Below are 10,913 nucleotides of genomic sequence, written 5' to 3'. Positions count from 1 at the left end.
TTTACTGGAAACTGCATCCACTTTACTGTACACGTTCTCCGTTTTTCAATTTTCTTGCCTAATTTTCTTCTGTAAAGCATTTTCCATTGCGATTTGGAAATCTTTTACCTTTAACTTGCAATGGTCCATGTTTCACTGTGGTTACTCTTATTTTGTCAGCTATGAATTTGGGTCACGCTGAAGGATCACTGACATTAAAAAGAGATACTGGAATTAGTGCAATGTCTTCTGAGTTGTAGCTACTCTCTTCCACTTGTTGCAATATAGCAGTGTAACTCTCAGGCAATGTTTCTTCTCCTAATGTTCTTCTTGAACCTCCAAGCTTTTTTTTTGATCAGTTTCCTGGACTGATTCTACATTTGAAGAGCTGCCAGGAATCAAAAACCTTTCAAATACAACTTTATGTCTCTTAATCTGCTCATCTTTCTCTTTTTTCTGTCCTTTTTGCTGCACCTGCTGCACATTTTCTAAAACCTCCTGACACCTTGTAGAACAGGGCCTGGTTGTGCAAACATTTAGAGCTAGTCGGCAAAATGGGAGTGGGGTGATGCATAGAGGGTCACATACAGCCCTCTCGCCCATCTCTCTCTGGTCTCTCTCTCTCATCACTACCCACCCCCATTTACTCTTCTCATCGTAATACAATAACAAGAGGCTGTTCAACTAAATTGAAAGGCAATGTGTGACACTGGGCCAGAAAAAACTAAGTGATGTTGCAAGTTGCATGGCCCAAATTGGACCTTTAGGGACATATTAAAGGAACATACAAATGGTAGTGAGGGTCATTCCTTATAAGTAGACTAGAGCTTTGATACGCAAGTGTATTGTTGGTAGTTATTTGATGTTTTTACGTATATCTTGTTAGAGGTTAGCAATGTAGATAAAACGACAGTAATAGACAGGAAAACAGTTTATTTGATTAAGAGATCAAAAAAGGAGTATTAACATCTAGATGGACCTTTGGTGTAACAACATCATTTGCATGTATTACTCTTTGAGGTTTATGTAAACTGTCTCTTAACTGTGCTAATGCAGCTAATCACCTATGTGCACCTAGGAAATGAAGGTTTTATTTCAAAGGACATATACTATTCTCCACTCAAGGAAATATCTGTGGACTGTCTTGATAGTTGAAATGGTTAGTGCTGTCTGTTTTGTCTGAGGAAGGACCCATTGAGTAAAGATCAAACGGTTGGCTTGTTTTCATTAAAGCCCATGTGAGGGAGTTACTTGCAAGTGCCCACCTTGCTTCAACTATAAAGAAAGCTTCAAGCCTGATCCTTTTTATCTCAAATCTGTCCAAGCTTGTCAGGGAAAGTTTGGATTGCAAGATTGGGATCCCAGCATGAGCCTGGAATCACCCTGCTAATTTTCATGGGAGAATTTGAATGAACTCTGCACATGGACTATTTAGTCTTCATTTCTCTGGACTGGATTTCTAACAAAGAAGCTCTAAAATGATGACCCCCAAACTGTTTGGGTAATTTCAGAGACTTTGTGATTTAAGAACTTTGCAACTCAGTTATCCTCTCTACTTTGAAACTGACCTAAGAACTTTATTTTCATCTGTGTATGTATACTGAACTTTTAGCCATTTCCTTTTTAAAATAAATATTAGTTTAGTTAATAAATATTGGCTTTAAGCATGTATTTGGGTAAGATCTGAATTGTTCATTGACCTGTTTGGTAATGTGTCCGATCCTTTGGGATTGGTAGAACTTTTGTACATATGATGGACAAAGATTTTCAATAATCCCCATCATATTTCACTTGGCTGTCTGGGTGCTAGCCAAAGGGCTGGATAGTTTTAAGGAAACTGTGTTTTGTCTTCTGAATGACCAGTGAGGTGATCAAAGAAGCTGATTGTTTCTGGCTTACTGTATCTTACGGAAGAAAAAACACCAGTATTTAGGGCTTTGCCTGCCCCATTCTTTGCAGTTTGCCCTGTTTAAGCTATCCCAGCATGGCTGCCCTAGAGGCCAATGTCACACAATGCATATATTGAATTGAAAGGCAACTTTTTAGGTTCCCCTTGGGGTAGAAGTTGTGAGTCCTTCACCTTCCCTGGCACACTGGTGTGCTGTCAGGCCTGAGCAGGTGTGCCATGGAATTTTTTTGAAAAACTACTTGAAGAGTTCTGAATTGGCTCATGAATATTCATGAGTTCATTTGGAGACTATAGTGGTGTGCCTCAAAATAATTAAAGGTGTCAAGGTGTGCCACGGTAGAGAAAAGATTGGGAACCACTAGTATAGCCTCTTATTCTGTTTGTCTGCAGTATCACTTTGAGCGTGCAAAGGGCCATACTGATGCCAAGTATTCCATAACTGCACTACTTATAGTCTGCTTTGCACCAATCAAAAGTCTTAAAACTAAGGACTGGATCTGAGGCCCCCTGCAAGCTCAGGGTTTGCAGAGTGAGTTGCTACGGCATTGCTTCCGTGTTGTATTTAGCCATCATGCTCTGAGTACCTTTCCCAGTTCTGAAGAAGAGCTCTGTGTAAACTCAAAAACTTGTCTCTCTCACCAATAGAACCTGGTCCACTGAAACATAATGCCTCACTTACCTTGTCTCTCTAATATCCTGGGGCCAGCTTGGCTGCAACAACACTGCAAACTCTAGCTAGAGTATTAGCCTGGGACTTGGAAGACCCGGGTTTAGTTTCCTCTTCCATCATAGATTTCCTGTGTGACTTTGGTAAGTCAGTCTCTCGATGCCTCAGTTCCTCATTTGTAAAAATGGAGATGATAATAGTCCACACGTAGCTACTTGATAGGGGTGTTGTGAAGATAAATACATTAAAGATTGTGAGGTGATGGAGGGTATTTAAAATAGACAGCAACTTGTCAGGTTTAGACCTTATGCGAGTCTTTCAGGCCTCTAAATATTCAACTAGTACAATGGGTTTCCAAAGCTGTTCCCATTTCAGTCCAGCACAATTTAAAGCCCAAAGGATGGGATTTTCAAAACTGCCTAAGTGAGTTAGAAGCACAAGTTTCATGAACTTTCAATTACATTTGTGCTCCTAACTCATTTAGGCAATTTTGAAAATCCCATCCCACTATCCAAAGTGACCATAGAGGCCTGAGCTTATGGACTCTAGTACATCTGTTTTACCATAAATTTCAGAAATTACAATCAAAGAGATTAAGAGCTGTCAACATCAAGGACATATTTACTGGATTTGGGCTTGAAGCAACAAGCAAAAACTTACCTGGAGAAAACAAATTTTGAGGGCAATATTTGACGCACAAACCTTGAGTTTAGATTCATGAGGGGAAATTCTTTTTCCAAAGAACATGCAATGAGAAACATTAACTACATACTGTAAAATTTGCAGGTAGCATAAAAAAAGCTATGCAGAAGTTTGACTGTAGGTTGATATGAATTGTTTACATACAAGACTGATGTCTGCTTGGACCATGCTGTATTTAGTTATGTCTTCACCTTATTTTTATTTTAGGTGATATGCTGTATAATTTGTGTGTACTTCATGGTGTAAATGTATGCAGCAATTTTGAAAACCATTTTTTTAATTTAAAAAAGTGATGATGTTTCCCTCCCTATTTCATAGGATACCTATGTTCTAGCCCACAATGCTAATAATTTATGACATCTCTTTCATGCACAGATATAAGGGAACATCTGTATCTGCCCTTCAGTCAGACTCATTCCAGAGAGAGAACAAGGCTCTGTGCTATAAGACTGAATAAAGTCTCTGGGCTTTGGCAGGCTGATGGCAGTAAAAATGCTTGATTTTTATTGCCTATATTGCAATGCACTCGATATATCTGTAGAAAAACAATGCTGAAAAGGTAAAGGTTATTTGGTTTTTGGTCACAGCTTCATAGCCTTAGTCTATAGAATCCTGTAGGAAACTGTATCCTTCCTCATGCTAGAATTGCCCCTGTCCAACTACTGCTCCCTACACTAGAACAAAATACGTTGTAATGAAGTCCTGTATCACAATAACACCCATGGCAACTGACTGTGAGGTTGGAAATATGGGATTAAGACTTTTGTGCATGATTAAGGAGATGTGTAGGCTGGTGGCTACGAAGCATTTGGATGGAGCTGCATATTGCAATGGAATATGATTCTGTCAAAGTGTCTCCAATCAGCTCTAGTCACTATACTGATACACACTATGAGGGATGGCTTTTAGGTGCAAAGCTGTCATCATAAAAGTGGTATAACAGCTGTAGTTGGATCACTCACTCCCACAGAAAATCCCACAAGAAGAATCTGGGGAAAAGAGAAAAACTAAGTTTGCATCAAATTGTTCTCCCTGGCAAAGAGTGAGGTTTTGCCTCTTTCCTGTGGAATGGGCAGTGGTTCTGCTTCCAACCCAAAAGATCCAGCAGTGCCCACTGGAGACACAGCCTGCATGCACATGGCCCTCTGTGGCTTTGTTAGTGGAGCACTGGGGGGCTCTGAGGAGTTTTTGTAACCCTCCCCATGCCACTGAGTTGTGCACTGTGGACATTGGCCATAGCTGAGGATCTGGCCCCAAATGTCTGTTTAGCAATGGAGAAAAATAGTGCGACTGACAGAACATTGCTGTTGACAATCAAACTCATAAGAATGAGGGTGTCAGTAGGAGCAACAAGGCAACAGGAGGGATCAATGTAGAGTTACACAATGAAGTTTGGACCTATTTGGGGCTCAGTTTTGTTCCCTGAACAAGCAGGCTCCTTGAGTCCATTCTTTTCTGTGCTCGCTGGGCAAGCTACTAGCCTTTCTGATATCAGGCCCAATCCTGGAATCCATACTCACATAAGTAGTCTTTACGCATGCAATACTCCCATTAATTTCAATGATGCTACTCTCAGGAGGATGGTCTATTCTTTTGACTAAGAGTTACTGGAATGGACACTTGATTTGGGACTGAATAAGTGAGCACCTCTACGACTGATTAAACATAATATATAAACCAATGTAATAACATATAAACCAATGTAATAACATCTATATAGCTTTGAATTGTTCCCTTTTTGCTGGTCCTTATAGTTCTTTTAATTTAAGAGTTTGGATAATTGACTATGAAGTTATTCTAGTTACTGAACGGATTGTAGGATTTGGAATGTTTTTACACTCAGGCCACAACTGTGGTTATTTCTCTGGTTTGCTTAGTGAGTTGTTCTAATCTAGATTTAGTATGTTTAGTTCTCCCTGTCTCTGCATGTTTAACGTAAGAGACTTAATTCAGCATTTTAATGCACCGTGCTTTCTTTTTGTTTACAATAGAATTGAGCTATCCTAAATATTTTGAAACAAGACTTCAGTATAAACTGAGGTCTCTCATTGCGTGGCCCTGTCCAAATTGTGTCTATGTCAGGTTTCCTTATTTGTCGTGACATTAAATTGCACCCCAAGCATTCTTAGTATAGACTGACCACCAGGCCTCAGTTATATTCTACTCACGTGCGTATCACTCTGAATTCAAAACATATAGGCATTCAATTGTGTGACAAGGCCAAAGGCTTGTTACCTCAAAATTGATCTACTGAGATGCGACTGTTCTTGTTCCAATCCAAATGGAGAGTTCGGCACAGAAGCATGGGTTAGAAGTAGAATTCCTGACTCCATTTTATATATGCAGTATTTAGAATGCATTTATATGTTTACTAAAAGTCTTCAAGTTTATTATATCTGGGTTTAAAGAGAAATTTGCTCACTGGGGGAAACAAAACATTTATACAAAAAGTAATTTAATGTATTTCACAGCTAATTAAAGATGGACTGATCCTTCTTACATTGAAGTCAATGGGAATTTTATCATTTACATTAACAGAAGCAGACTAGATCTTTTTATAAGAACAAGAGTTTTCTCCTTTGCAAGCAAGTTTTGTCTTCTTGTAGCAAGGCACTGTGGCCTTCCTCAGAGCCTGGTTCCGAGGAAGGGTTGCCATGCCCCTGCTGGGCAGAACAAGGCCCTACAGGCCAAACTCCACAGAAGCAGAGGGGCAGAGCCAGGGCAAGAAAGGGAAATATAAAAGACTGGCCTAGCAGCTCAGTTAAGGGGAAGCTGCAGTCTTCCCAGAGGCTGCGGTCTGTGCCTGACCCAGGCCCTGCAGCAGTTTGGAGAAACCGTCCCACCGACCGGAGCCTCCAAGGCCTTCCCGGACCGCCAGGCCCGAGTGACTGGATTGGGCCACCAGGCCCTACTGATTGGGTAGGGCTGCCGGGCCATAGTAGCTGGGGAGAGTCACCCAAGACCACTGAGTGGAAAAAACCCCTTGAGGTCAACCCTGACCTGGAGGAACTGCCTGACGTTGGGGACCCTCTGGAGCTGCCTGAGCCTGGTGTACCAGAGGAACCACTGGGACCCTGGGACCAGGAGGAGCTGCCCTCCGTTGACGACCCTGAGGAGTTTCCGGACCTGCCACGGGTTGATGGTGAGGGACTCGTGGGGCTCCCGCTCGCTATCTACCCCAGCGACCCAGAGGGAGGCAACTGGCTGCAGGTACCTGGGGAAAGGGTGGGAGGAAGTAGCCCAAGGACAGCCGACAAGAGTGGCTGAGTCAGGGGCTAAACCTGTCAGCGTGTTGCGGCTGGAGCCCCGCTGACTCAGTGGCAAACCACTGATAGGGCCCTGGGCTGGGACGCAGTGCAGTCGGGTGGGCCTGCGTCCCTCTCTCCCCTTCCCTAACCACCCCAGGAGCGCTTGGCTTTCTTGGAATTTGCGTACCTGAGGACACCGAGCTTTACTGGCCCCGCCTGCTGGAGGGCCAGGGGCTACTGACTGCCTCATCAGCCCTGCCCGGTTTGCGGACCAGGGGCTGTAAACTGCTTTGCTTGCCTGCCCCACCCTGCCTGAGGGCCGGGGACACCAGACTGCTTGCTAGCCCCGCCTGTTGGAAGGTGAGGGCTATAGACTGCTTACCAGCCCTGCCCTACATGAGGGCCAGAGGCTACACTGTGAGGGAAACCTGCCCCGCCGAGAGGCTGGGGCTAAAGACTTGTAAACTGCAACACTTATTCCCGTAGACCAAGGCGCTGTGGCTTTCCTTGGAGCCTGGGCTGAGGTTTTTGTTTAGGGAAAAATTGGAAAACTGTTCTGACCGTGTCCAAACGTCTCGTTTTGACATTTTCAGAACTAGCTGTTTTGATTTTTTTCATGTTGAAACGACTTTTTGATTTGTTTTGCTTATTATATATTAGACTATAAAACAATTTTTAAAAAGTCAATATTGAAAAAGAACATTTAAAATGACCCCAAGCAATTTCTTCTGTGAATTTTCCTTCGCAGAACATTTTTGAAATGTTCAGTTTTTGCTGTGATTCAGAACGAAGCCGAATACTGAAATCTCAAAATCCTTTGCGCAGTGGAACTTTCATCTTTTGTACAGTTTTAGCACTGATAAGATTTTCATAATTGCTGATTAATGTTTACATCTATATCTCCTTCAATTCTACCTCATATATGACACGCAGAGGTTCACAAATCATCTTTCATAATAGTGACATACATAATTGCTCTTTCTATTACAAATCTGACAAAGTACCAGTCCCCCACACTCCCTGTAGTGCTTTTCGCTTACTGTGCTGTGTCTTCAAAACAGCATGAGACTTTCAGACAGGCTGCTCAGTGTTTATTATTCTAACAATAGCCGTAGTTGTAAAGCTGATAGCCATAAAGCTCTTCAGCTCTAGCTTGCTTACATGAACTCCTTGACGTTTTTGATCTATGAATCCACAGCCAAATTCTGTAGTTCTCATTCAGACAAAACTCCCATTGGTTTCAATGGGATTTTTCCTTGAAAAAGAAAAGATTACTCCAAATAACTCATCAAATAAATCATTCACTTGACATTATGTAAAGATGTCTCAGAAAATGTCTTCACATACACATTGCCCAGGATTATGATTATTTAATCACCTATAATTCACCCTCACATATAAAGGGACAAACATAGGTAGCTATGTCTATTTTACTGTCTGCTTATCTCTGCAACAGATTACAATTAGCTGAATTTGCAGAAAAAATAAGAACCAGGAAACATTCTAGATCTTATCTGACCTATGTAAACTAGCTCTCTCCCCTAGGGAAATATCTGGAGTTGCCTGATGATGTTTAGGAGAGGGGTGAATAACATGTCAGGTCATATCATTAATGTATTGAAAAATAATCTACTGTAAATGAAATACTGCAGCACACTTATAAAAAGCTATCTGTTCTTAACAGTTGCTTTCTTTATTTCTTATTAGAAATAGATTTTATGACTCTTAGTCAAAGGTCTTACATATGTTACATATAACATTTTCAAAAGACTACTTATAACCAATGCCCTTAACAGGCGGAAAAGCATGAACAGGAATATATATCATTTCTGTAGTTTCCCAACAACAATGAAACTTCTCCTAGTCTAGGCTGGCCATGTTTTGTGAAGATATTTTTGAAAATAGTGGGCTTGATTCTCCTCTCTTTCATGAATTTTTCACCAGTGTAGCTCCATTGAAGTCGATGGCATTACCCCTGATTTATGGCATTCTAAATGACAGGAAAATCAGGCCCTGTGAACTCACTGGGGTCAGTCAAGTTTTGTATGTGTGACAATTATAGGAGCAGGGCCTTTATATTAAAAACAAATATATGATCAGAATTGTGAACAAAAAATGAATGGCAGGTCTCTGAAATTTTTCTAAACTACTATCTGTCTCTTTCTTGATATTACTATTTCATAGCCTAAATCAATTTTTTTAACTGTAGCAAGAGCCACTTCCACCTTCTCTTTAGTCTCTTTCTATCTACAGCAACTAGAAGGTTTCCCTTGGCTCCTTGTATTTCTTCTTTTGATCTCCAATTCTTAAGTGAAGACTTATAAAGGATTGATTATTTTGTGCCAAATTTGCTGTATGCGATCGAACTAGAAGTAGAGTATTTCTCTTTGCTAAGTTTCTTTGTGCATACTGGAGGACCTCTGGAGAAGATGAACTGTGCTGAGGCAATGTTACTGTAAACTGATGTATATCATACTCCATTCTAAACAAGCCCTTAGACCTTGCTTACTTGCCTTGTCTCCATTGCTGCCAGATTTGAGCTATATTCCAAATGTTACTTTCAGATCCAGAAATGGTAGGAGACATTGTTCTCTCCAATCATTTTTATGCAGCTCATGCAAGAGTCCCCAGATCTATTATTATATAACCCTTGTTTTTCATTTCTATTATAAATAAGCAACAAAGCATCATTTTTTATTTGAAAAGCTTGAAATAAAGGAAGAGTATTTCTGTGCTGATTCATGTAAAAGTAAATAAAGTAGAACTCTTTCTCAGTAGCTTTAAGGTCTGTAATTTTGATGAGCACCCACCCTCTAAAAATTCCTTTTAGATTGGCCCTTTTAAGGCATCTCCATTTGGACACACAAAATCACAAGTCACTTTGAAAAAATCTTGACCTTAATTATTAATATTATAGTAGCACCCACAGACAAGCAGGAATCAGGGCCCCATTGGGCTGGGGACTATACAATTACATAGAAAGATTGTAAATTTTGCAATGCAGGAACAAAATATGGCCTTAATTCTATAATGAGCTATGAACAGGCACTGATGTCCTGACTCTCATGGGGCTCATTGCAGGACTGAGTCCAAGAAAAAACAGAATATGGTCTGACTTTGGGCAGTTTTGAAGTTCTACCACAAACACAAACACAAAAGGACAGATACTCATACCAAGGGTCTCTGTGGCAACAGGAACCCTTCAGCTCACACAGGAGGTCAGACTGGATGATCATGATGGTTCCTTCTGACATTAAAGTCTATGAGTCTATGATCTCAAATGGTAACTGACTTTTACGTCTGTTCCTTGTTAGAGATGGGTCTTAACTGCAAAAGTCAGATCCAGATTATGATTATCATTCCTATATTTCTTTGGTTTGGCTCATAACAGAGGGAAGGTCTAGCTGCAAAACTCTGAATTGGATCTGGGTTCAGAGTCTGAACTCTCATCCCACCCCACCCCATGGGAAGATCAACTGGCGTAAATTGTGAAGGTGTGACAAGGAAGATGTGTCCCTAAAAATTTAGCAATTTTTCTATCAGGGGCTTTGGTTCAATACCCTGACACCCGTCAGTCTTAATTTTGAAAGATACTATCCTCCTGTAATTCAGTCATTAGATTGCTCTTTTAAAAGAAAAGATAAACATAAAAATCCTTCAGCACAGAAGCTTTAGTGTGTGGTCCTTCTGTAGTCTGTTCTGTTTACTCTAGCAGTCGCATAGGAACATACACTTTCAGCCTCTTACACGCAAATACCGTAAGGCAAATAGGAGCAATTATCAGCTTGTTTGTGTTTCCCTTAAAACTACTATTTTATCTGAAGGGAAATATTTAAATTGGACAAACTTATATTAGATATGAAAGAGTAGAATTTGCTTGAAGTAAAAACTGCTCTGCATCAAAAACCTCAATGCTTAGCATGTAAGAACTGAAAATATACTATAATAGAGCAGTTTTCCCATGTAAGTTATGTGGGTGTATTAAAAATGATGAATCCGAATGTCAATTAACTTCAAATAGATTCTCAATATCATATCATTTGGCAACAGAAATTAATATTTCAATATTTTGCAATAGTAATCATTTTAAAGTAAACTAATGAATACAATAGCATTTTTTAAAAAAGTAAAATCAAATGTAGCCAGGATTAATGTAGGCATTCCTAATCTTATTTATTTAAGAATTCTATTAATGTTATCCCTTGTGCATGGAACATCACAACCCATGACGAGTCTGTGTAACTATGTTTTTCCTTTCACTGTTACCTCATCCTCCTTCCCCCATTTCCTGCAACTGTTTGTTAAATGCAGCTGTTGCACCTTGTCTTTTAGATAAAGCAGAGACCTTTTCCATATTTGGACACTCCAGTCAAAACTGGAAAATGCTCTGATTTTCTCTGCCCTGCAC

This window comes from Emydura macquarii, unplaced genomic scaffold (assembly GCF_026122565.2).
Source record: "Emydura macquarii macquarii isolate MOO-44397 ecotype Brisbane River unplaced genomic scaffold, CSIRO-AGI_Emac_v2 contig_2422, whole genome shotgun sequence".
NCBI lineage: Eukaryota > Metazoa > Chordata > Testudines > Chelidae > Emydura > Emydura macquarii.
This window is presented reverse-complemented; position numbering follows the sequence as displayed.